Here is a 26,786-nt window from a genome sequence, read left to right on the forward strand (position 1 = left end):
TGCTACGGTCTTCAAATCCCACCAGACGGGACTGGGCTCCTGCCTCTGTCCTATCTCATCTCTCGGCTCCCCAGCCCTCAGCAGCTTCTGCTCCGGTTCTCAGTCACACCAAGCACGTCCTGCCTCAGGGCCTTTGCACTTGCTCTTCCTGCAGCCCGAACCACACGTCCACCTGTCTCTCTTGTTTGGCTACTCCTTTTCTACGTCTGCTTCTCAGCTCAAACGCCACCTCCTGCACAAGGATCTGCTTGCCCGCTCCCTCATCCAGCTCCTCACAAGCCCCCTTCGTAGCTCCTTGATGACATTCCTTCCCACGGCCGGATGACATTACCTCACAGTCTGTATGGTCTCGCTTTCTTTTCTTGGCTCCCGCCTCCCCTGTCGGAATGTGAGCTCCCAGAAAGAAAGCGCCCGTCTGTTCTTCATCTCTGTATGCCCAGCACCCAGCACAGTGTGTTGGGAGCAAAACAGCTACCTGACAACTGTGTGTAAGCAGAGTAAATAAGTGAACGACTATCTGTCGAGTTAAAAAGTTTAACCCATGTGAATTAGGGGAAATTCCCAGTTCAAGGGTTGGCACCGAGGGGGAGAGGGTTAGACGGAGCGAATTGTCAGGAGTACCTGGGTATGAAATCTACCCATCTGCAAATGACTTCCCAGCAACACAGGCAAGCTGCCCAGATTAAATGTGATTTCCCTTCTGACCTGAGAAGGTGACCCTACCTGTATTCCCTGGTGGGGTTTGAGGTTTCCGCGGTTCCTGCATCTTCCCAGGCAGAAGCTGGCAGGAGTGTGAGAGCCCAGAGCCTGCTCCTGACCTCAAGCACACATTTGCTCCCATGCACACCTTTGCTCCCATGCACACCTTTGCTCCCACGCACACCTTTGCTCCCACGCACACCCCTGGCCAACCCCAGCCAGCAAGGATTTGGGGCGGGGTGCGGGGAGGGAAGAGACCGTGCCCTGGGGGAGGGAGTCACAGCTCTGGACATCAGGTGCTCCACCTGGCTGAGGCCCAAGTCGGTCACCACTGCCAATCTACACCTGGACTGGAGGCTCCGTGAGCCTCATATATTTCAATGATTTCAATAAAATCAAGAGAAAGAAGCGCTGCCCTCAATGAAACAGAGAAATGGTCCCAGGTGCTGAGTGCCGGCTGAAACCCAGGAGTTCTATAGATCGTGGTTTAGAAACCGGGGGTCTGATCCAGGCCCCCACACGTCACTGAGCCCTGCCCTGCGGTCCTGGAAGACTCAGTCCCAGAAGCGTCCAGCCCAGTAGGCTTTGGGGAAGGAGGCCTGGCGGCTGCACCAGCCCCAAGACACAGAGGCTCTGTGACCATTCTCCCTGTGCCCCAGCCTCTTCCTGCCAAGCTGCACAATTGGGAAAGATATCCCGCTCCATTCCATTCGCAGGGCCCTGGCCTGTGCCACATTGCCATCACAAAAGGGAGGATTCACTGGGGCCCTCAGTCCCTTTTGTCCCCGAGTTCAGTCCCATGCAGTGGGGAGGGCGTGGGGCCAGGAGGAAAGGCTCCCAGCCACGAAGCCACCGCTGCTGCTCCGGTCCCATCGGATGTTTCAGGCCACCTCCCTAAGAGCCAAGGTCGGAGGGTAACAACAGTTCCTGTTCTGTATCACAACAACAGGTTCTTGTAGATTGTGCTCTCAGGAAAAATGCAAAGCACTGTGTGGTGAATGAGTCACAGAGGGGAAGGAGTGGGCAGCGGGGCTGCCCGAGTCTGAGGGCTGCCGGGAAAGACAAAGAAGGTTGGTAAGTGCTCTGTGTGGCAGAGCGATGGCAACTGCGGGAATGGCCCGTCAGTCCTGTGCCACGTGCCGGGCATTCCGTCAACGACGGACAGACTGCACACACAGCGGCGAACCGAAGAGATGAGAATGGAACTGTGGGAGATGAGAGCGTTCGTGGTTCGGGAGCGTTCTTTCCTCTCTGACGGGGGCATGTCTGTGGGCCTGGGCAGGAGACCCCCTCTGGCTCAGAGCACCTCTGTTCCCAGGGCACAGCCACAGGGCCACAGCCCAGGCTGCCACGCACCGACCTGCTCGGCACAGGGGAGCCTGTACCCCGGCGCTCTGGGCACCCAGCCCTGGACCGTGTCCTCGGAGACCATGGCTGTAAGTCCCCTGCTGGGGACCTGAGACCCTGTACAAGGAAACATGTCCCGGATGCCACTGCCATTTTGGTAAAAGCTTCCTGTGGCCGAGTGGGGCCAGCCTGTCCCTGCACTGGGACATGTTTAGGTTGTAATGGTGTAATGTATAGATATGTTTTATTTCTTCCATCAATTCAGCCCCGGAGAGAGCCTTTTATGCCAGGCAGGGTTGATGGGGCCATAACCAAATTCCAAAGTTGAACCAGCGAGTCCTCAGCTCACCCCGTTAAATCCCCTTTTTTCTGAACACACCACCAAGTTCCTTGACCCGCCCACTGCTCTGACAGGCAGCCGCCACGCCACAGGGCCATGGTGGTCCCCTGTGCTCCTCTCCTTCTGTCTTAGTGTCCTGTTCCCGCAGACCCTCATGCTGCCCCTCACTCCCTCCTGACGGCCACCAATGCGGTCTCTTTGTCCTACCAGCCAGCGTCTCCTCGGTGTCCCCAGTCAGTCCAGCCCGCCTCCCCATTCGGGGAGCAGCTTCGAGGTTCTGCCTCTGACCCTGTCGGAAGGAAGCGGGGGGGAGCTTGTGGGGCAGCGTTATAGAGTCTCCAGTGGTGTCAGTGATGCCTGGGGCTTCACACTCACCCACCACTCACCCACGGACTCCCCAGAGCAGCCTCCAGGCCTGCAGGCTCCATTGGAGGTAAGTGTCCTGTACAGGTGCTCCATGTAAAAAACCATCTGTACCGTATTTTACTGTACCTCTCCTATGTTTAGGTATGTTTGGGTACACAAGTAGCATTGTGTTGCGATTGCCTGCAGCATTTAGTGCAGTAACGTGCTGCGTGAACCGCATGGCCAGGTGTGCAGTGGCCGCACCACCTGGGTTTGTGTGGGTGCCTCTGTGGTGTTCGCACAGGGACCCAATGCCCAGTCCATGTATTTTTTAAAAAGATTTTATTTATTTACTTTTTAGGAAGAGGGGGAGGGAGGGAGAAACTTCGATGTGTGAGAGATACAGCGATCGATTGCCTCTAGCATACCACCAATGAGAACCTGGCCGCAACCCAGACCTGGGCCCTGACCGGGAACTGAACTAGAGAATTCTGGATTTGCAGGCCGGTGCTCAATCCACGGAGCCACACCAGCCAGGGCCTAACCACGCATTTCTCAGAAGGGACCCTGTCATTAAGCAGCACATGGCTGTAATAGAAAGACCAGCAGTAACAACAATGAAATCAGCAGCCCCTGAGACCCTGAATCGACCATAAACTCATCCAGTCCTCACAGCCACTCTTCAGAAATGCTTAGCCCACTCTCTCTGAGCCTCAGAGAGGTTAAGCAATTTGCCTGAGGTCACACAGCTCTAAGTGGCAGAGTCAATATTCACAATCAAATCTGGCTGGTATCGAAGTCCGCCTCCTGTCCCTGGCACTGTGCCGGCCTCGCAAAGCAGAGTCCCTGTGGGCCACTCCCTGGGCAGGGCACGCGGGCCAGAAACGAACATTGCACAGTTCATCCTGGGAGCCCCTGGATCACAAAAGTGCGAGGGGCGACAGGTGTGCACCTCTTTCCAGATGGGTTTTTAAAGACTTCGCTCCCAACAATTCCTGGGCCCCTACTGTGTGCTGAGGGCCCTGAGGGCCCGTCCCACAGGAAGGCAGGTGACTCTTCCTCACAGGAGGGAGTCTGAGACAGGGTGACAGTGAATGTGTGTTGGACGCCTATCCTACCAGGCCCTCTATGGAGCTCCTTCCAAGCATAATCATTTAAAAGTTATTCATTATATTCTATAGATAAGGATGCTGAGGTTCAGAGAGGTAAAGCAACTGTCCAAGGCCACACAGCTAGTGCAAGTGGGGATAAAGCAATTTTTCTGATTGTAAAATCCACGCTTCTAACCACTAAGCAGTGCTGCTAAGGTGGGGCACAGTAATTAGTCCACAGAAACAGCCCTGGCCAGTGTGGCTCAGCTGGTTGGAGCATTGTCTTATACACCAAAAGGTTGGGGGTTCGATTCCCAGTCAGGGCATGTATCTAAGTTAAAGGTCCAGTCCCCAGTCCAGGCATGTATGAGAGACAACCAATCAATGTTTCTCTCTCTCTTCCTTCTTCTCTCTCTAAAAATCAATAAATATATATATTTTAAAAGCCCACAAAAAAGCCACAAGTTCTATTTGAAGGGGATGGGGAGCGGGAAGACAAAGCTGTCTCTTTGCAGGGCCCTGGGGGGGCGGGTCCATGGAGACTTCCTGGGGTAGAGATCGTGGGTAGGAGATTAAGGTGTCTGGGAAAAGGGTTCCGCCTCAGAAACTGCAGGGATGGGAGGGAAGGCCCCTCCTGGAACATCGCACCTTCCTGCAGAGAAAAGGGGCAGCTTCCCTTCCTCCACTCCAAACAAGGGTGAGTTTTATAAGACCTGACATCTCCAGGTTCCTTGCTAATCCATTTAAGCGCTGGCGAAATGAAGGAAGACGAATTCATTCTGAAGACTCTGGGAGCCATACACAGAAGGAGCCATACCCAGATCAGGGGTCTTTCCTGTGGGAGCTTGACGCAATGTCTTCCTCTGAGCAGGTGGCTGGCATGTGACCCTACTGAGAAGGCTGGCACAGGTTGCGGGGGACAGTCGCAGGGCTCTGGTGACATTTCAATATTTCTGGGGAAATGTGACATCTCTGGGTGTTCCCCCTGCCAGGACAGAGTCTGGTGCTCGTGGGGGCAGGGCAGCAGCCACAGCTTCTGTCGCCATCGACTCAAAGTGACTCTGACACCTTGGTCCTCCTCCAGGCGCTGGCACGAGCCACCAGGGGCTCTTGGTCTGGCAGGCAAGGCTGAGCACAGGCTCCACCCGCTACTCGGCCCAACCCGCTGGCCCAGCATCTGGTCAGCAGCACAAATATCTGCTACTATTGCCTGGATGCTGACTGTGTGTGTGCTGGGCTCATACTAGGTGCTTTGCCCAGGTTAGCTTGTTTCTTCTGCCCAACCACCACCCAAGGGAGGTATGATTATCCTCACCTTTGCCCTTGTTATCACCGAGTACTCAGAGGCAGAGAGGTTGGGAAACCGGTCCTAGGTCTCACAGCTTATAAGTGGTGGCCCCCGTGCACCAAATCTCCTTGTTCAAACCTCCTTCATTCCCGGCAACAGATAACCAGCCTTTCAGCCAAGCTTCCCTGAAACCGCCTCAGGGCCAATCCCTGCTATTAAGGCCTCGCTCCATGGCCTGCCACTGAGGATACCCTCTGGGCCCGAGGAGGAAATTCACAGGAGAGGTCGCAGCCGACCTTCCTGGGACCAGAGCACCAGCCTCTGAGGCTCAGCCTGAGTCCGGGGAGGCAGGAGCTGAGGCGGGAGTGTGCCCTGCTCCTGCCAGCACCCTGGCTGCCTGCCAGGCTCCTGCGACCCCAGGCACTGTCTGGACACAGCATCTGTCCTTGGGCACCCGGCCATTTGGACACCGACTTGATTCATTGGTTCCTCCTCCCCCAGAGGCATTTTGCAGTAGAAAGTAGAGGAGGGCAGCGGGGAAGAACTGAAATTAGGGACTGTGGAGGCTGTTCCGGGGATGGCCTCTACTCCCCACATGGAGGCATTCCCAGTGTGGGCCCCGCTGGGAGGCTGGCTTCCTAGCCCAGCTCTGCTACCTAATAGCTACGCAAATTCATTCTTACCTCTTTTAGCCTCAGGTGCCTCGTCTGTAACAGGGGAACTGTCCTGGGATCTACCTCGCTGGGCTGTTATGCATCACGAGCTCCAAGTTTTGAGATTCAGGTATTTAGCCCCGGCTGGCGTAGCTCAGTGGCTGGAGTGTCGGCCCATGAGCTAAAGGGTCGCCAGTTCGATTCCCAGTCTAGGGCACGTGCCTGGGTTGCAGGCCAGGTCCCCAGTGGGGGCCATGCGAGAGGCAACCACACATTGGTACTTCTCTCCCTCTCTTTCTCCCTCCCTTCCCCTCTGTCTAAAAATAAATAAAATCTAAAAAAAAAAAAAAGAGAGAGACTCAGGTATTTATTCATTCACTCAACAAAACATTAACTGGGCCCCTCCCATGTGCCACGTGCTATAAGTGCTGGGGAGAGAGGAATGGCCTAAACAGACAGAAGGCCTTGTTGCCATGGAGTTCGCAGGTGACCATCCTAACAGAGAACATTCCAGAGACTGTCAGGCTTAGAGCAGTTATTTTCAACCCTTTTCATCTCGTGGCACACCTAAAGAATTACTAAAATTCTGTGGCACACCAAAAAGTATATTTGTTGCCAATCTGACAAAAACAATAGGTATCATTTGAATTCATCCACACTGGACAGCTACTGTTGTGTTGGCTGTTGTCGTGTTTTATTAGACAGTCTAAGGGGAAAGGGGTCAGGGCCCCTGACTAAACAGTCAAGCATGGCAGGTTTTAGACATCCCTGCAGCGCCCGGGTTGAGAACCGCTGGGCTAGGGGACAATGATGATGCTGGGGGTGGGTGGTGAGGGGGGACTGGAAGCAGGGGATTTAAACAGGGTGGTCAGGGGTCGCAGCCATGAGAAAAGATATCTGAGCAAAGATTTGAAGGAGGCGACAGAGGGAACCACATGGATATCCGGGAGAAGGACGTTCTAGGCAGAGGCACCCACTGAACGCGGGCCCTGAGGCAGGAGCTGCCTGGCAGCTGCCAGAGACAGTGATGCTGAACAGCAGTAAGTGACTGCATTACGTCACCGGGTGCCTGGGCGGGAGGAACAGCTACGAATGGGCTACCTGCCATTTACTGACCCACGGGGGGGAGGGGAGCCTCCATCATCAGCTCTTGAAGGGGCCCGGAAGGGGTTGGGGGCTAAGTCAGGGCCATTCATGCTGGGGGCGGAGGAGAATCTGGGGCCCAGCTCAGGGATATTCGCCATTCGCCACCCCGTGTTTCCCGCAATCTGGGAAAAGACACGTGTCAGGCTGAGTAATGGCCCCCAAAGGGATCCAGATCCGGATCCCAGGAATCCCAGGGACTGGTGCTTCGTGTGGCAAAAGGGACTAGTCCAGTGCGAGTCAGTGAAGGATCTTGAGATGGGGCGAGCAGCCAGGGCCATCCAGGTGGGTCCAAAAGTTATTACAACAAGTGCCCTTACACGAGGGAGCAAAAAGGTCAAAGGTGGAAGTAAGAGATGAGACGATGGAGGCAAGAGGCTGGCGTGATGAGAGGAGGGGACATCTAGGGAGGCAGGTGGCCCGTAGCGCTGAAGAAGGCAAGGATGCCATTTCTCTAGAGCCTCCAGAATAAACTGGCCCTACCACAAAACTGACCGTGTATGGACTTGCGGCCTCCAGAACTTTCCGAGAATAAATATGGAGTGTTTTCAGCCACCATGTGTGGGGTAATTTGTCACAGGAAACAAATACAGGTGGCCTTTCTGTTCACACCTTTCTGTGGTACCTGCCACTGCTTAGCCTGTTTGCTTACCCGGTAGTTGGTTTCATGGGGCACGGTCCCTGCATCCCGAATTTTGTACCCATTCCTCCCATGGTCAGGTTGGAGGGAGGCTGGGCAACTTGGCCCTCCCTCACCTGGTTTCCATTTTAACCCCGGGTTCTGCCAGTGAGTCGAGTTTGCACTTGTTCTCTGCTGGGAGGAAAACTGGGATAAAAGGCTGCGTCCTCCGGTTTGCATTGCAGGCCCGCCTCTTCCCTGTTGGCGCCACACTGTAGTGCCTCGGTGCGGACAGAGCGGGCCACACGTTTCTGTTATGTGGCCCTTAGATGAGGGGGTTTTAACCCGAACCAGAGGTGGGTGGAGGAGACAGACAGACCTCCACGGGCCGATGGGTCCTGTAGAAGCAAAGCCCTCCCGTTCCCAGGCCCTTACCCAGCCAGCCCCGATTCTGCGATGAGCGGACAGTGGGAGAAAGCTGACCCTGCCCATATCTGGACATTTTCTTTTTTAGCCACAGCAAGCGGTTCCCAAACCTTCTGCCAAGAGCCCCGCTGGAGCACAGCTGACCTTGCCCAGCCCTCTCCACACCCCTCCCTCCCCTTCCCACCTCCAGTTTCTGCCAGGAGCATTTTAGCAAGAGCTGCTTTCTAGAGTCCAGGGTCTTCTCCTGCTCCCAATTCTTGTTTTTCAATGGTTACATTTTGGAATTGTAGCAACAACATTTAACATTCTCCTAACTTCCCACTGAGGGCCAGGTGCTGTACTGGGGGCTTTCTATGCATTTATTATCATTAACAACTGTATTCTATCTGTAAAGTTAGTATATTTTATATACTTGTATTAGTGATTTATTATTATTGTTATTTATTAAATATATTTAGATTTTAAATTATTGTGTTTAAATCCTCCAAGAACCCTAAGAAGAAAGTTTCCAGAATAATCTCCATGTCACAGATGAGGAAACTGAACTTCAGAGAAGTTAAGATATCTGCTCAAAGTCACGCAGTGAAGGGCACAGCAAAGATTCAAACTAGATTCGTCTGACTCCAGACCCATCGCGCTGTCAGTCCCCTGCTCCCGCTGCTTCCCAGGCCCCCATGCCCTCCCACGGAGAGCCCCCGGCCCCCCCCTCCTCCCCACACCCCTGGGGCGGAAGCACCCCACCCCCCACCCCGCAGGCAGCCTCAGTCACTGTGACCAGAAGGTACCATTCTTTCCTTTGTTTTCCTTCCTGTCCTTTCTCCTCCATAAAAACCAGCTGACCCAGTGTGAGTCACTCAGACCCTGCCACCCTGATACTCATCTGGATAGACTGTAAATAATTGACATTGTGATATTTAATCATAAAACTGGAATTGAAGTTAAAACAGAGCAGCCCGCAGGACGGGTGGGGGGAGGCGAGCGACAGGCTGGGGAGAGTGGGGTTTGTTTTGGGGAGCTTGGCCCCTTTCACTTTGGGAAATACAAGGAAAACTACCTTTGGCCAAGTGCATAGGACCTCCTTGGCATGGCCAATGCGTCCACCATCCTCTCCCCTGTGGCTCCCCGCAGCCTGTGAGGGGTGGGCTCCAGTCACCCTATAGCCTTGAGGCACTGTCTGTGGTGGGGCTGGAATTAACCCCCCCTGCACAGTGGTGATCAGGATAGACAGTATCGCCTTCACAGGGCTGAAGAGAGAAAGTTCTGTCTACGTTAAGTGTACAGCACTGGGTATAGAGTAAGTGTCAAAACACGGGGCATCGAGGGCAAGGTGACGTTTGGATGATGCTAGCCCTAAACCCTAAAAATAACCCCAAACCCTAACCCTAAACCCTAAACCCTAACCCTAAAGTCTGCTGGAACGGAAAAAGAATCCTTTTGCTTTCTTTGCAGACAATACATTCGTGACACTGAAGTGACGTCATGGTCTACATGTAAGCCCAGGGGACATTCCCAAGGTGCAAATGATTTCTCATGAGCCTCGGGCACCTCTCAGCTGGCTTTCCTCTCTGTCATTCTGATCCACAAATGCCCATCGGGGCCCCACTAAGTGCACCCCCTAACCCTGGGGAGGCACCCGAGACAGCTGGCTGAGGTGAGACGTCACCTGCAGGGCCCAGCTCACCTCCTGATCTTTTCTTCTCCTACTCATGTTAGAGGGACAGAAAGAAGAGATGGAGGTGCCGGTTCTCTAGCCTGATATTCTAACAGCGTGGTTTTGCTTTGCCTGCTCACGGTTCCCAATATCCACTCTCCCCTTTCTCCATCGTAAGGACAGTTCTGATGCTCAGCTTCTGGTGGCTTCCTGGAGCCAGCCTCCTGGGCAGTGAGCTGTGCCATATGACTAAGTCTGGTCAATGGGATATAAGCAGAAGTAGGTATCACAGAGGGGATATTCACAAAGCATTCTTAAATGGAAGGGACATGTCTTTTTTTTTTTTCCTCCTTCCTACTGGCTGTAGTGATGGCTGGCGCTCAGCAGCCATTCTGGAGCATGAGGTAGGGGACAGCAGAACAAGAAGGAAGGAGTCTAGTGTCTGGTGGACACAGAGCTGGCCTCCCAGTCCTGGACTGCTGACCTCTGGACTCTGTTTACATGGGAGAAAAATAGAGGTTTATTTGGTCGAACCTACTGTTACTTAGGGCTTTTTGTCACCTAAACCAGCCCAGAGCTGGTGAAGAGTAACAGTGAGTCTGTTATTGTTTACAGGACTGTCAGCTATGGCAAAGAAAGCGCTAAAATGGACTGAATGACTACCAGGACATTGTGGTATCATGGCACATACATGCACTGTGGATTCTGTCCAACCTTGGTTTAATTCTGCACACCCCTGGCAATGCATTGCATTTCCGTGAGCCCCAGTTTCCTCATCTATAAAAGAAAGATTGCTGCTTCTGAGGATCCGGTGTCATAAACTACACCAGGTCCGGCATGGAACTGTCACACTGCTCACTGCCCTGTGGTCACATGTGAGGGAAACCTGGGGAGGTGCAGGGCTGGAAGGCTCTGCCAAGAAGCTGTTGCTATTCTTGGTGTGGGAATGATAAACCCAAGTTGGGTGCCAGGCTGTGGCCACGAGCAGCTGCTTAGCGGTTTACCCCAAAGGGAAGTGCCTCTATCTGTCTCACTGGCAGGACCGCAGCCCCCCCGCCCCCCTCCCCCACACAGGCAGTGGCCGCTGGGAGAGGGAGGGACTGAGGACCAGGGAGGCATGCTCTGTGGACACCCACAATGCCCCTAGTTTAGGAAACCCCAGTGTGGGGGCTCAGGTTGTTCTGCCAGGCTGCTCAGAGGCCTTTTTGGAGAAATTGCTGGAACTCGAGTTCCAGATGCACTAAATAGGAACATGGAGGCCGGGGGAGGGGAGTGGTGGCAGTCACACCCAGTAGGTTCTCTGGGGCCAGGTGGGATGCTCTGGACCAGGAACTGCTCATTCTGCTTATTGTCAATGCAGGTGACAATCTGACAGACCACCATGGACCCTCTCCTGAGAAGGACCATGTTGTTTCCTGGGCTGCAGTGATGAATCACGGCAAACCTAGTGGCTTAAAGCAATGTGAATTCATTCTCTTACAGATCTGGAGGTCAGAGGTCTAAAATCAAGGTCTCAGCAGGCTGCTTCCCTTCCGCAGGGTTCGGGAGAGTCCATTCCCTCACCTTCTCGGACTGCCAGCAGCCGCCTGCATTCCCGGCTGCAGCCCCTTCCTCTGTCTTCAAAGCCCTTTGCTCTGACTCCTGCGCCATCGCCAGGCCTCCTCTCCGACCGCCTGCCTCTTGCAAAGACTCTGGGGACTACATCATGCCACCGGATAATGTGAGTCAGCAAAGGCCTCTACCATATTAGGTGACAGAATCACAGGTTCTGGATCGGGACGTGAACGTGTGTGTGTGTGAGATTGTTCAATAATAGTTTCACCATCCAGCCTGCCGTGAGGGCTCCAGGCACTATCTTGTACAACTTCAGGGGATCCCTGGCCCCCCAAAGACTGTCTCCCAGGATAAAAACCCCACTATGGTATCTGACAGGTGGCTTTGGGAGCACCAGGTGTACCTGGTCCAGGCAACGTGCCGCAGGTTACAAATTGGGGGGATCGTGCATTTTACAAGAGGGCTTTTTGTTTCCAAAAGAATACACCTTTAGTCCTGGCTGGGTGGCTCAGTTGGTTGGAGCATTGTCCTGTACACTGGAAGGTCACAGGTTCGATGCCTGGTCAGGGCACATACTTAAGTTTTGGATTCAATCTCTGGTCAGGGCATGTGTGGGAGGCAGCTGATCAATGTCTCTCTCCTTCTCCCTTCCTCTCTCTTAAATCAGTGAACACATCCTTGGGTGAGAATTAAAAAAGAAAAGAAAAAAGTATGCATCTTCAAACTGCGACGACAAGAGCTAACATGCACTGAACGCTGACTCTGAGTCTGGACCATCTCATTCACTTTTATGAAGAAACCACTACCATCGCCCCCACGTTGTAGGGGCAGACACTGAGGCCCAGTGGGGTTCCTTAACTTGCCCGAAGTCTCATGGTAACAAGGCAGCAGAGCGAGGCTGTGAACCGGATAGTTGGGTCCAGAGTCCCTCTAAGACCCTGCCTCTCACCTACCCCTAAGCTATGCTTTAAAAAGAATGAGTTTTTAAACATGAACACCCAGCTTCCATGAATAAGCCACCCCTTTGTCCAATATCAGAAGAAGCTGGCTCATGGCAGAGAGATGAAGGACGCATGGGGTTGTCCCAGACCCCTGGGGGACAAGGGGAACGAATACCAGGGTCTTAAATAGCCTGTCACAAGCCGAGGGGCAGGGCTGAGTGCTGGCCCCGTGCCTCTCCGCCTCTCTGGCTCAACCTCCGTGACTCAGGGCTCACGCGGCTGCTGGAGTCCTGTCTCATGTCCAAGGGCTCTGCCCCTCTCTGAGCTGCCACAGTGTAGTTAGTGTTGGGGGTTGTGCTCCAACCCCCACGCTCAGAGGCCTTCCTGGGCCCATGCACTGAGCCAGACACTTTTGAAACCAGCTCTGTCTGTGACCGGAATCATCAACTGCTCCCCAGTCCCCGCTGTAAGAGGGGGGCACAGGGCTGAGGATGGTGACGACGGGCTCTAACGGGCATCATCCAGGTTCAGACCCACATCATCTGCCTAGAAGCCCCACGGCAGGTGGCATGTCTCCAGTGCCCCCATGGGGGTTCCACGCATGCCCCCGTCCCTCAGGCCAGGAGTGAGGCTGACCCGTCTCTGCCCCCCAGGGGGCCTGAATGGCTCTGGAACTTATCCAACATGGGTTCCTGAGGCCACGGCAGCAAGGGTCACGGGGTCACGCCTACTCTCAGAGCCGGGAGAGACTTTCAGGCTCAACACTGACAGTGGCCATGCAGCCACAAGAGTAACAATGACAATGAATGGCACTAATAATGATGATGATGATGAAATGGTGGCCATTTCCTCTGGTCGACGACCATCTGGGCACAGATGGCTGGTGTGGCTGATGACGGAGGGCCCTGGGGGCAGGGGGCAGGAGTAAGGCCACCATACTCTGATTTGGGGTCTCCTTCCAGTCATTCATCCCACACACATGAACCGCACACCCATGCCACGCCTCTAGACAGTAGTCCTGGTGCAGGGGAACACGGTGGCAAGCACCTAGAAGAAACTGCCTGTGCCAGGCATGCCCTCTCTTTTCAAACGCAGTAGTGACAAGGACACTGTGGGCTCTCCACAGCGCAGAGCTTGTCGTGCTTGTCACTCTCGAGGAGGGTCATTGGGGGCCTCAGGAGACTGGCCACACTGAGCTGGGGGGCCAAGCTGGGCAGGGCATCCTGGACCAGCGTGTAGTAGGTGCTTTTCAGCTGTCCTCAGCCCTGGCCCAACTCCAGGGACCTTTCTTCTGGCTCTAAGCCTGCGCGTGGCCAGGTCTGGCCAATCACATCTTCCAAAGGGCAGGCCCCCTCCAACCAGAACCAGTAGAATTCAGTCCCTCACTACTGAGAAAACACTGTGGCCTGGCTGGTGTAGCTCGGTGGATTGAGCATGGGCCTGAGAACCAGAGGATCTTGGTTCGATTCCCAGTCAGGGCACATGCCTGGGTTGCAGGCCAGTTCCCGGCAGGGGACACACGGGAGGCAACCATACATTGATGTGTCTCTCCCTCTCTCCTTCCCTTCCCCTCTAAAGATAAATAAAATCTTTAAAAAAACTGTGAGGGTCCCATCTGCCTTCCTGCAGCTACTGGTGACCCTCTGGACCTCACAAGGGGAGAGGTTGCCGGAGGAGGGAGCTGACATGGGGGAAAGAGAGCTGAGGTGGAGAGTGAGCAGGGCCCCAGGGGACATCTCTCGAACCCACGACTCCGGCTGGACCTACCAAGGTTTCAGTTGCATGAACCAACCATACCCTCCTTTGCCTCATACAAAAATTAAAATAAAGTGACTAAACCACAAAAACAGGAACAGAACTGCCAGTTGCCCCCCTTCCCCCCCTTTTCTGAGACAAGCTTGGTGCTGACAGGGGCAGGCACCTGCCAGGTGGGTGTCGTGGAGTGGGGCCGTGTCAAGGCCGGGTTCCAGGGTTACTGGACCTCTTTCCTCAGCCGGGATTTTTGGAAAGTGACTGTTGGGTCACTCACTAAGAGGAGACTCTGGCGGTGGCAGTGACTGAGGGAGGTCACAGTCACAAGGCTGAAAGTTGGTCAATCTCTCCCCGGGCCACCACCCTGGAATACACCACCAATAGATTGTGTCATAAACCGCCGGGCTGGGAATGGGTCCAGGCGCTTAGCAGCAGTGAGAGGGCAGAAGAGCCAGACGTGCCCTTGAACACATTGTTGCCGAGGTTAAAAGTACATCTAGCAAGCAGACACGTGCGCAGACAGGAAAAGGGAAGGAAGAAGGGGAGGCACTGGAAGGGCACGTGGGGACAGGCAGACACGTCCGAGGGGAATGCCACCTCTCTGCACCAGGCCTCATCCTTGCACGGCCCAGAGGGGCAAAGAAAAGACTAGGAGAGACGAAACACTGGGGAGGAAGGGCAGGAAGAAACGAGGCCTCAATAATCCAAAGAAGGAGAGAAAAGTAAGTGAACCTGGACAGGAAGCAGTGAGGACTGAGGACAGGGGCAGAAGGAAGGAAGACGGGGTCCCTGCTGAGACAGGGAGTGGCTGGGGAGACCAGAGGGGGGTGCAGAGGGGTGGGGGGCCTTCCTGGAAGGCGGGGGGTGAGTCTGGCCTAGGCCTCACACTCCTCTATCATCTTGGCAGCTATCACCGGGCTGCACCTGTGTCTGGTGTGTACATGCAGATCGGCCAACGGTCACAGAGCGCCCAGGGCGGGGCTGCCAGGACACACACCTACCACCTCGCACTTATCACAGTGGCTGCCCCAGCACAAAGGGGATGCAGGAAGCAGGGCCCTGGGGACAGGCCACGCCCCGGGCTGGCCCATCACCTCTTGCTAATCCAGGCAAACCTCACGTCTCACCTGGATACAAACCACAAAGTCCTCCCAGCCTCCTGGCCTGTACTCAATAGTTTTGGGTTTTTTTTTTTTCGGGGGGAATTTCTCCAAAAGGCAAATGTAATCACACCACCCTCACTCCATATTCCTCCATGGCTCCCCACTGCCCCCGGGATAAAGCCCTGCTCATAAAGCCATTCCCATCCCTAGCACCTACCTGCCGCATCCCTCAGTCCTGCGGGCTGATGTCCGCACACCTGCCCCGCACAGTTACATTTCCTTCTCCCACAACCCCTCTCCCCATTCCACAGACAATTTCACTGAGGCTGGGAGAACATCAGTAATCTTGGCCAGCTTCCCCCATTGGCAGAGTCGCTGTCCTGTCATCTGGGCTCCAAATCTATCCACCTGTGACCCCTGGCCATCTCTGGGAAGGACGTCCCTGGCTGAGAACACAGCACTACATGACTGGCTTAATTTTTTTTAAAAGCACAGATAATAATTTATGTTAAGGTTATTAAGAATGTCTCTATCCAACACCTCACCAAGTGCTGTCACCTCTATTTGCCCAACGATCTCTATTATACCTACTTCCTTCCTCTCCAGGTCCCATCGCTGGGGCGACTGTACCTACCGGGTCCTGGTCCCCCTGCTGCCACCCCGGCGAGTCTTCTCCCCGTGGCAGCCCAAAGGAGCTTCTACAAATGTCCTCTGTCCTGTCACTCCCCTGCCTGGCTTCCTGCTATCCTGAGAATGAACCTGAACCCCCCACCTGCCTTCGAGCGTTTGGGTTCACCCACCTAGACCTGGTTCCCTCTGCTCGCTCCTGGTCTCGGCACTCCGTGTGTGGCCCATGGGCCAGCAGCCTCGGCAGCGTGGAGCTGGCTGGAGAAGCAGTGTCCGCTCCACCCCAGACCCACTGGATCAGAATGGGCACCTCCACAGGTGAGGGGCACCTTCCGGTCCACCCCCTCCCCTGCGGCTGCTCCAGCCACATGGCCCCTCACCACCGGCTCCTTCTCATCTGTCACTCAAATGTCACTATTTGAGTTGGGGCGCTCCAAACCCAACGTTTGCCAGTGATCGCCATGTGGTTCCATATCTCAGAACTCTGCTGGTGTGGGGCACAGCTGTGATGGCAACTGGGCATCGTCTGTGTTTACGTTCCAGTTTGCCTCTCTGCATAGCCCACACCCCCGAGCACACTCTGAGAGGCAGACGGCACAGCGGGCAGCTCTGCAAATATTTGCAGAATTAATAAGAGCCACCATACCGCACCTTTACGATGTGGCAGAAAATTTCCTTTGTGAAGACTGCCTTGTTTATTCTTCTTGACACCTACTAGGTGAGATAGGTATTCATTATGATAATCCCCATGTTACAGACAAGGAAATGGAGGTAGAGGACATAAGGCCTCTGAGCTGGTGACAGGCAGGGCAGGGGCTCCACCTGGGGCAGGGCAGCAACCTGGCCCTCAGGACAACACCAGCTTCCACTGCATAATCCGCCCTCTTATACGTAAATCAAATGGCAATTTACACGCACAAGGGGTACTCCACATTGAAAAGGATTTCCTGGTGAATACTCATACAAAAGAAAGAATGCAGCCCTGGCTGGTGTGGCCCAGTGGATTGAGGGCCGGCCTGCGAACCAGAGGTCGCTGGTTCCATTCTCAGGCAGGGCACATGCCTGGGTTGCGGGCCAGGTCCCCAGTTGGGGCGCATGAGAGGCAACCACACATTGATGCTTCTCTCTTTCTTTCTGCTTCCCTTACCCTCTCTCTAAAAAGAAATAAAATCTTTAAAAAAAGAAAAGAATCCTGCTATTGGAGATTCAGGACCCCTTCACGGGCTTCATGGAAAGGACATTTTTGTATGCAGAATCTGTGTAAGCTAGGTCTGTCCGGCCACGTGTTCCCAAAGACGGCCGTTGGAAACCACTGCCCCTGCAGACCGAGTCCAGAGACAAACGCAGGCTAAGAAACGGTGGATGCTTCTGTGTCCTCCGCTGGGCTGCCACCCCCCCCGCCTCGTCACAGCCATCAGGTCATCACTGCCCATCTTCAGAGTCCTAGCGCCTCCCTTCCACCCCCTTCCTGTCGGCCCCCCACCTCGCCCCACAGAGTGTGAAGTATGGGGCTGCACCAGGTGCCCCACCATCACGGCCCCGGCACGCTTTGGGGGACACTTCCGACCTCGCCCGACCTGCCTTCCAGCCAGGGCAGCGTGCCTCCATCACCACAGCCACACTGTCCGCACAATCGCCACCATTTCTTGAACACGGGCTTGTATTAGGCTGCCTCCCAAAGTTACCCCCCTTAATTTAACCCTCAGGTCAATCCTCTATGTAAGGAACGCAGGGTCTCAATTTTTTGCAGATGAAGAACCTGAAGCTCAGAGAGGTGAAGTAATTTACCCGGGGTCACGCAACCAGTTAGCAAGAGACCTAGAACTTGAACTTGAACAGTCCAACTCAGCGCGGTCCCCGGACACCGACAGTCCCGTAAGTGGGTGCTCAAGGAGGCTGCATCATGGGACAGGCACCGTGCTGGGGCCTTCACTGCTTGATCCCACAAGAGCCCCTGTGAGGTGGGTGCCCATTTTACGAGTGAGGAAACTGAGGCTCAGAGCGGCAGACGGACACCTCCTCAGGGTCACCCAGCCAAGACGGGTGCAGTGACGCGCTGGGCACCGCTCTGCTTTCAGCCTTGCACGGTCAGACATTTTCCGTTTTCAACCAGCCCTTGTGGAGCCTCCTGCAGGCAGCATCACGGTGTGACGGTTTTCCTTTCATTTTTGTTTTCAGTCCGAGAAAAACAGAGCAGTTTGAGAAACCCACACTGGTTCTCAAGATGCGGGCAAAATGAATAACACACACACACACACACACACACACGCACAATTAACCAACAAAAGGGCGGTTCGTCCACCTTGAGCCCGGCCTCGTGGGGCACCTGTCGCCGCCCCACCTGCCACTCTGAGGGCGGGCCCGTGGGGGGGGAAGCCGGCCATTCATTTGGATGTGACTGCAGCTATCGGCCTGGATCTCTTCCAACAGAGAGCACGGGCCGCGCAGGAAGCTGCCACAAGGCTGGAAGGGGGCTCTGAGGTTTTACCATGAGTGAATCCAAGAGAGGGTTTAATCACAGACCCTTGGGTTTCCTGGAGGCGGTTCAACATGGCTGTTTGCCACGCTTGTGGCCACAGGCGCCCGGGAGACTGTCCTGTCACTTCCTCGAAGGCAAGAAGGACAAGCTCCCATCCTGGCGCAGCCTGGAGCCCCACCCAGCTCAGTCACAAACCCGGAGGTGCGTGACCTCGCAGATGACAGTGGGTGAAGCCGACAAGTTTAACAGGCTCCCTGCGTGCAGGGTGCTGCTCTCTACGCTGTACACCCCCTGACTCAGTTCAGAGGCATCAGAGCCTTCTAAGGTTGGTCTTAGCACCCCCGTTTTACAAACGAGGAAACTGAGGTGGTGAGGCAACTTGTCCAAAGTCCCCAGTGGGTAGTGCTGGGATTTGAACCTACTTTCGGAGCCAGTACACAGAGCCTTCCTGAAGAGGGTGTGTCTCCCACTCAGCCAGCGATGGATGCTCATTCCAGTCAAGGGATGCCTTCTGAAGTGAGCCTGCTTCCCCAGAGCTCAGAGAGGTTAAGTCACTTGTGCAAAGACACACAGCTAATTGTCGAGCGGTGGGGATCTCAGTGGTGGGGATCTCAGCCTAGGCTGACTCTGAGCCTAGGCTCCTGAGAACCGCACAGTGTGTCCTCTTGCACAATTCCACACGTGCTCAAAGCAACAGACGCAGTGCCCACAACACAACAGCTCTTCAGCCCACAGCCGAAATCACTGTCATCTGGAAGGTAGCCATGCAGACATAACCCAGAAGGGGCCTCTCTAGTTCTGCCTGATGCCCAGTGCCTGGCAGACGCCCACAGCCCTACAGGGGGGTCCTGCCCTCTGTTCCCAGCGTAGCAGACCCTGTGATGCCTGGCACGTGGCCAGGATCAGCCTGGTGACTGAGGATGCTTTGTCTGTGGCTTAGTGCTGGTCTTGGTGACTACGGAGTGAGCCCTGGGGCCGGACTTTGACCCACTGTGGATTTGTTTTTAAAAACAGACTGACACAGTAAGTCCTCGGCATCTTCAAACACTTGACTGTCCTGGCCAGAAGAGACTTGAGTGATTAAGAGTTTGGGGGTGCCTGTCAGGCCGGGGGTCAATGCTACCTGTGGCACTTGCTGAAAATGCAGATGCCCCTGGGCACCCTCCGCCCCTCAGGACAGCTGACTCTGAGGTGCCAGGGCTAGACAGAGGCATCTGCTTATTTACTTGTATAAAGTATAATTCACATCTAGGAAAACACGCAGATCTCAGTGTACACTTTGACGAGCTGCCACCACCACCCAGACTGAGATATGACATTTCCACCACCCCAGAAAGTTTTCTGTGTGTACCTTCTTCCAACTGACCCCCACCCCCCACCCCGGGCAACCACCAACCCCCTTCCCATCACTACGGATTAGTTTTGCCTGTGCTGGAGGTTTCTATAAACGGACTCACACACTCGGCACTCTCATCTCCGCCTTCTTTTGCCCTCAATGGCACTGCTGTGTCTGCAAGTGGCCCATGCGGTTCCTTTATCTTGCTGAGCAGCGCCCATCGGGTGGATACACCACCGTCTGTCTGTTCACCTGCTGATGGACACCTGGGCTCTTTGGTCGTTTGGGCCAGTGTGCACGAAGCTGCCGTGAACATCTGTGTGTGAGTCTGTGGGGGGGAGGGTGGGGCGGAGATGTTAGCCTCCCCCTCGATAAGCCCCCAGTGGTGGGATTGCTGGGGCACAGGGAGAAGCATGCGTCTTCATCCTCTCCCCAGGTGCTGCAGCAGCTGGTGGGGGTGGGATTCCCCAGCCTGCTCTTCCTGACGCCCTCTACCCAGGTGAGGAGCCCCAGGGGCTACAGGACTTGCTCCGGGTCACGGAGGGATCAGTCTTCCTAACCAGTGGTCCCTGACTCATTCCACATTGTGATTCACATTTAGCCTTGAAAGCTTAAAAGCCCACGGAGATAACACAAGGGACATTCTGGTTGCCAAGGCTTTGGCCAAGCTCCATGCCTCCTTTCCCCTAGAGTGGACAGACTGAATGTGCTGATGAAGATGGATCATTCCCAGCCTGAGTAGGGACCCTCCCAGGGCATCCATACCAATTTAGCAAAGGCTGAAAAGCAAGGTGGTGATTAGAATCTGTCTGCCTGGGTGGCCTTAGGCAAGCTGCTTCATTTTCCTGAGCCTTGGTTTTCTCATCTGTGAAATGGGGACACTACCTATGATACTGGAGTAAGGACAAAACAATCTAGGCTGTAGGAAAGGAGGTGGCAGCGGTGAGCTGGGCAGCATGTGGGGCTGTTAGCAGAGGGAGCGGTAACTCGAGACCAGTTGTTACCCCAGGGCCACCCCATCCCCTGCCTCCAGAGGTAGGAAGGTATTTGCTGAATATGCAGATTCAGGCCCCCCAGTGGACTTACAGAATCAGAATCTGGGCTGAGGCCTAGGGTCTGCTTTTGGCAAGCTTCCAGAGTGATCTTGATGCTCACCCCAAGTGGGGACCAAGGTGGAGCCTGGGGAGTCAGCCTGGCCGAGGATGCAGAGACCCAGAAGGGCAGCGGAGGCTCGGAGGAAGCACAGCGTGCATACGGGACAAGGAGGGCCGGGGAGTTCCAGCCACATGTGCCTCCCAGGGCCTCTGGGCCAACTCAGCAAAGTCCTAACCCCTTTGCAAGGGAGGTGTGGTCAGGCCAGGGTTCGAAGTTCTGGCTGTGGAGTTATAAGGTCTTAGGTTTGACCCCCAGAGACACAACTTCCTGGTTGGATGAACTTGAGCAAGTCATTGCAGCGGAGACGGACAAAGGGGACAATGCAGGCAGCGTTTCCCTAGGGCAGTTGCCAGAAGGCAGTCGTGAGCCTGAGCACACAGAGCCTTTAACACCAAGCCAGGCACCCTTCACTCGGTCATTACTGATACAGTGGGCATCATCTGGCTTCCCTGCGGTTTGGGGATGCAGCTGGTGACTCCTGATGACGGAGAAACATCCCCAACCCATGGGTGACGGGAACAGAGGGCACGGCTCTCACCTGCACCTGGGGGAACAGCCCCGTTCCCTGCAGCCGGGGGCTCCCTCCTTTATTCTTTGGCTTTAATCCAGTTCTTCCTAGATGCCCCTAATGTGCCACTTGCTTAGCCACAGGGTCCCCTGCTGGCCAGGGAGGCCCAGCTCTGCAACCTGAGCTGTCAGGAGCCGACCAGCAGCCGTCCCTTGACACAGTCGGGACGGATGGACACATCTGCCCAGCAGAGGCGAATGTGGCTGGATTTCGTGTCTGTCTCTCCCTGTATGTCTCTGTCTTTGCGGTTAATAGGTGATGGGATTTTTAGACACCTGCATTTCAGGCCCAGTGATCCGCAGAATTCCAATGAGGTTGTACAAAATGATTTCTTGGCCATAGAACAAAAGTCCCCCCTGATGGGGTAGCCCCCGAACGTCTAAAAGTTGATGGAGTAACGGCCCCTCCTCTACCTTGGACAGGAATATATATTAATTAGAAGTAGACAGGTAAGAAGCAGGAGAAGCTGGTTAGCTATTACAAACTAAGCACGTAGAAACAATTACCAAGGAGTTAGAGTCCATAGTACATAAAGAAAGATTTTAGACAGAAAGATAGATAGCTAAGTTAGACACCACAAAGGCCTTGTAATAAATTTCCTATAACCACTGTTCAGTCTAGCATATCCTTCTGACCCGTGCCAGATTCTAAGAACTTTAATAAACATCTATTCATCAATAATACATTTAAATATATATATATATATTAAAGATTTTATTTATTTATCTTAGAGGGGAAGGGAAGGAGAGAGAGAGAGAGAGAAACATCAATGTATGGTTGCCTCTTGTGCATCCCCTGCCAGGAACCGGGAACTAGCCTGCAACCCAGGCATGTGCCCTGACCGGGAATCGAACTCATTAAGACATTTAAAACTCTGTACATACAGCTCTTTCTAATTGTCTGATTAATGGCTCTCCTGGTCCGAATAACCTTTGTTTAGCATAACTGAATCTGTGGGAGTTCCTGTACTTTTCCTAGTTACCTCTGTATTGGTTTTTTCTGCTTACCTGATTATGGCAGGCACCTGTTCCTTTGGTGTTATGCAACAATCTCTATAAAAATAAAGCGTAAATCAAACTCTGTGACTTTGGTCAGACCCACAGAGGCTGGCTGTCCTCTGCCATCCAATCAGGTGGCTGACTCTTCATTTGTTGTCTGCGCCGTCCATCCTCCGGGGACCCTGATACCTGCTGAGGCTGGACCCTGGCAAGTGGAGCCCGAACAGAGACCCGAAGGTAAGTCCCCCCCCCCCATTCTCGGGACGGCCAGGACCCCACCATAGGGATTCTCAAGCCCCCTCGAATGACTAAGGTTGAGTGTGGTGGGGGAAAAAATCAACTATATTGAGAAGTTATGGACCATATTGAGTCTAATGAAAGAAGACTATTGAAATCATTCAACGTATGCTTATCTCTTAATAAGAGTTACGACTCATCAAATAGGTAGGTTCCTACATTTTGTGCAAGAATGTTGCCCTTGGTTCCCCGAAGAAGGCCCAGTTAATTTAGACACCTGGCTCACGGTTGGTGACAGTATTAAGTGACACTATTCTAACCACGGGCCTGAGGATATTCCTGTTGACACTTTCTCTCTCTGGAATCTCATCAGAGACACTTTAGACCCACAGCATGGAAGCGTTTCCTTTCATAACACACTGACTCCTACTGCCCCAGTGCCGGACGAGAAAACTCTGTTGTCTCCGGCTGGGTCAAAAGTTAACTTAGACAAGTCATTCAGGGGCGATGATCAACTTCCCGCTGAGGATGAGGCAGATCTTAAAGAGGCAGCAGCTGCGTATCACAGGCAGGACTGGACTTTCCCGGTCTCGCAGAGCCTGCCCTCCTACACCTCTGAGTGTGGTCAAAACAAACCTGGCCCTGTAACAAAAGGATCAGGTTTCCCCGGACCGAGGCAAAAGCAGAGACTGTGTCCTCTGATGCCTGCGGGCCCTGCCACCGCCTCTGGGTTCCCTGTCAAATTACAGAGGGCTATGGGACAGGCAGAAAAGGCGGGGGACACAGACATGGCTCTATGTTTCCCTGGAGTCTACGATGATGACGATTTTGAAGAATATGAGCCTCTACCCTACAAGTTGCTGAAAGAACTTAAGACAGCTGGTAATGATTATGGGCCGCTAGCCCATTATACTTACTCTAGTGGATACTTTGGCTGCTAAATGGATGACCCCTTATGATTGGACACAGACAGCCAAATCATGTCTCACTGGAGGAAATTTTCTCCCACGGAAGGCTGAATATGACGGTCTTGCGAAACAGCAGGCAGCTGCTCATAAGAAATCTAAAGATGAAAGAGATACCACCCTCCCCATGCTGCTCGGGGAGGGAGACCGTGTTGCTGCCCGAGAGCGGATGTGTATGAGAAGAACGGCTTTATCCCAGGTTACACGTGTGCTGTCGATGCCCGGAAGGCCTTGCCCATTTCTGCCACGGGCAAGACGGCCTCCCCATCAGGGGTAAAGCAAAGATCAGATGAGGCTCATGAGGACTTTCTTTCCCGTCTTGTTCAGTCAGTAAGGAGAGTTATTAATCATGAGAAGGCCGCAGACCTACTCATAAAACAATTAGCCTTTGAAAACGCTAATACTACCTGCCAAGCCCTTTTGATCTATCAGAAAAACTGGCTCCTTGAGTGACTTGGTTAAACAGTGGGCCGATCGATGTAGGTCCTGCCTTTTTACAGGGTGTGGTGATTGCGGCTGCCCTAAGAGGAGAAACATCCTCAGTTTATGAAAACTATGGAGCGAAAAGGAGGCGGTACAAAGGGACCTAGCAGCTGCACTTGTCACACTTGTAGGCAGCCAGGGCACCGTCCTACCAGGCCCTCACAGGGGAAACCTGTGAGTAACAGTCCGAATTCCCAGCCTTTTCTGGTTAATGCAATGCCCAAGATCGTCTGTCCTAAGTGTCGGGAAGGATTCCACTGGGCCAGAGATCGTAAGTCTAAATATCATAAGAATGGAGACCCTTTAACAATTACACAGAATCAGGGAAACGGGAGGAGGGGCCAGCCCCAGGCCCCTACAATGATCGGGGCATCCCTGAACCCCTCCCGAGCCCAGCCCTTCGTCCAGCCTCAGACCTCCTCAGAGCAACCCAAGGGAGCTTGGGACTGGGCCTGCGTTCCACCACCACCACAATATTAACCCCTGACTCCCCTGTGGTAACTGTACCCAGGGGAGTAAAGGGGCCTCTACCAGAAGGAAAGGTTGGACTGGTCTTGGGAAGGAGTTCTATGTGTCCACAGGGACTTTCTGTTATACCAGGAATCACTGATGCAGATTATGAAGGAGAAATTCATGTCCTTGTCTCCCCCCGAACCTAAACCATACAAATTCATAAAAATCAAAGAATTGCACACCGGCTAATCTTCCCCTTTTATGCTATGGGAGGCATAGCTTCCCAGGAGCCCGCAGAAGAAGGAAAATTTGGGCAACTCTTTGATTGATGTAGCCTTCCTGCTACAGGAGATTAAGACCTCTAGACCTACTAAAACATTGTACATACAAGGAGTGGCCATAGAAGGCCTCCTGGATGCTGGTGCAGACGTCTCCTGTGTATCAGGGAAGGACTGGCCCTCTGTCTGGCCATCTCAGACTACCCTGTCCACTCTGGGGGGTCTGGATAGGGCACCCAATGTAGCAAAAAGCTCCCAGATCTTAACCTGGTTGGATGGGAATGAGCAACAAGGAACATTCTGTCCTTCCACCATTCCTTCCATTCCTTTTACTCTGTGGGGATGAGACATTTTCTCACAAATGGGAGCTATGCTCTACAGCCCCAGAGAGAAAGTCACATCTCAAATGCTCTAATTGGGCTTTGATCCAGACATGAGACTCGGCAAGAGCGCTCAGGGTGTTGTCGACCCGCCTGATGCTCCTCCAGAGCTGAACAGAAAGGGGCTCAGACATCAGGATTTATGACAGGGGCCACTGTACCTTTAGCTGCCGATCCCATCACTTGGAAATCGTCCGGGACAGTATGGGTTGAACAATGGCCCCTAACCTCAGAAAAAAATACAAGCAGCTAAGCAACTGGTTGAACAACAATTGGCTCAAGGTCATTTAGGACCTTCCAATAGCCCCTGGAACACGCCTATTTTTGTCATTAAAAAGAAATCAGGAAAATGGAGACTCTTACAAGACCTCAGAACTATTAAGGACACCATGGAAGATATGGAGTCCTTAGAGCCCAGTCGCCCCTCACCAGTAGCTGTACCCAAACAATTTAATATTATTATTACTGATTTACAAGATTGTTTTTTCACAGTACCCCTGATGTCGGCTGATGGTAAAAGATTTGCTTTCGGTTTACCCTCTGAGAATTTCAAGCAGACACATCAAATATTTCGATGGAAGGTGCTCCCACAAGGCATGAAAAATAGCCCTGCATTTATGCCAAAATTTGTTGATATGGCTTTATCTTTAATTAGAAAATGTCACCAGATGTGTACTTGGTACACTATATGGACGGCATCTTATTAGCCCACCCTGACTGAAGTCATTTGCACACAGTTCTAATGACGACAGTCAACCCTTTATAAGCTTACGGATTAAAGGTCACACCTGAAAAAGTCCAGACACAACCGCCGTTTTCTTACCTGGGCTGGATACTACACACGAACTCAGTCACTTATCAGCCTTTGCAATTAAGAAAACATACATTAAATACACTCAATGATTACCAGAAACTTCTTGGACATATTAAATGGATTAGGCCCTACTTACAGCTGACTACAGCCAAGCTTTAACCTTTATTTGACGTACTTAGGGGTGACTCAGACCCTAGCTGCCCACACAGTCTTACCACAGACGCTGAGGTAGCCTTGTCTAGGGTAGAACAGGCTATAAATAATCAAAGTCTTCACCATCTGAATTATTATAAACGCTGGCTACTAATCATCGTATCCACACCACATACACCAACGGGATGTTTTTGGCGAGATGGCCCCCTAGAACGGATTCACTTGCCCGTTTCCCAATAGAGGATTGTGATGTCTTACCCTTCTCTGGTTGCCACATTCATGTCTAACAGGAGATTAAGAAGCAGAGGATTATTCGGGGTAGAAATGTCCGAAATTATTATACCCCACCACAAAGAGCAGCTACAGGTCTTACTACGGTTTCACGAGGACGGGCGGATTGCACTTGGCTCTTTCACTGGACAGGTGACATTCCCCCTTCCGCCACATCCTCTACTGCAGTCCTTCAACGAACATCCTATCATTTTTCCAAACGGAACTTTGGGTCCTCCGCTCCCCCCTCCCCCCACCGCCGCCTTAGGTTTTGCTCATGGCTCATCCAATGGAAAGGCAGTAACTATTATTAATAGTACACCATTTGTTAACCAAACCACAGAAAACTCTGCCCAAAGAACTGAAATTGCCGGCCCTCATTTTTGCATTTTCTCGATGAGAGCATGTCCCCTTTAATTTACACACAGACTCTCAACACATGGCTCGCTTATTTCCTCACATTGAAACTGCTTCGTTGCCAGACAACAAAACGACTATCTTTCCTTTGTTACAAGCCTTGCAGAGAACACGACCCTTTTTCGTGGGATATATGTGGGCTCATACTCCCACCCCAGGACCTCCCCACGAAGGAGATAGGAGGGCTGATCTATTAACTCAAAATATTGTCTCCTTATCAG

The 26,786-nt window shown here is 53.2% G+C and overlaps 1 protein-coding gene across 3 annotated transcripts in view; it reads right to left on the bottom strand.

Annotated features, from left to right (window-relative positions):
• Window positions 1-26,786, bottom strand: part of TMEM51 (transmembrane protein 51) — a 53,010-nt gene that overhangs the window by 8,342 nt on the left and 17,882 nt on the right. The window contains exon 1 of one of the 3 annotated variants that reach the window (XM_037045184.1): window positions 724-799. The exons of the other annotated variants lie outside the window; for them this stretch is intronic. The gene's annotated coding sequence lies outside the window, so the exon portion shown is untranslated. Of the gene's footprint in view, window positions 1-723; window positions 800-26,786 lie in introns of those variants that run through there. 3 annotated transcript variants of the gene reach the window in all.

The sequence above is a fragment of the Sturnira hondurensis genome, unplaced genomic scaffold (genome assembly GCF_014824575.4).
Source record: "Sturnira hondurensis isolate 20B ecotype Veracruz unplaced genomic scaffold, ASM1482457v3 Scaffold0004257, whole genome shotgun sequence".
In the NCBI taxonomy this organism is placed as follows: domain Eukaryota; kingdom Metazoa; phylum Chordata; class Mammalia; order Chiroptera; family Phyllostomidae; genus Sturnira; species Sturnira hondurensis.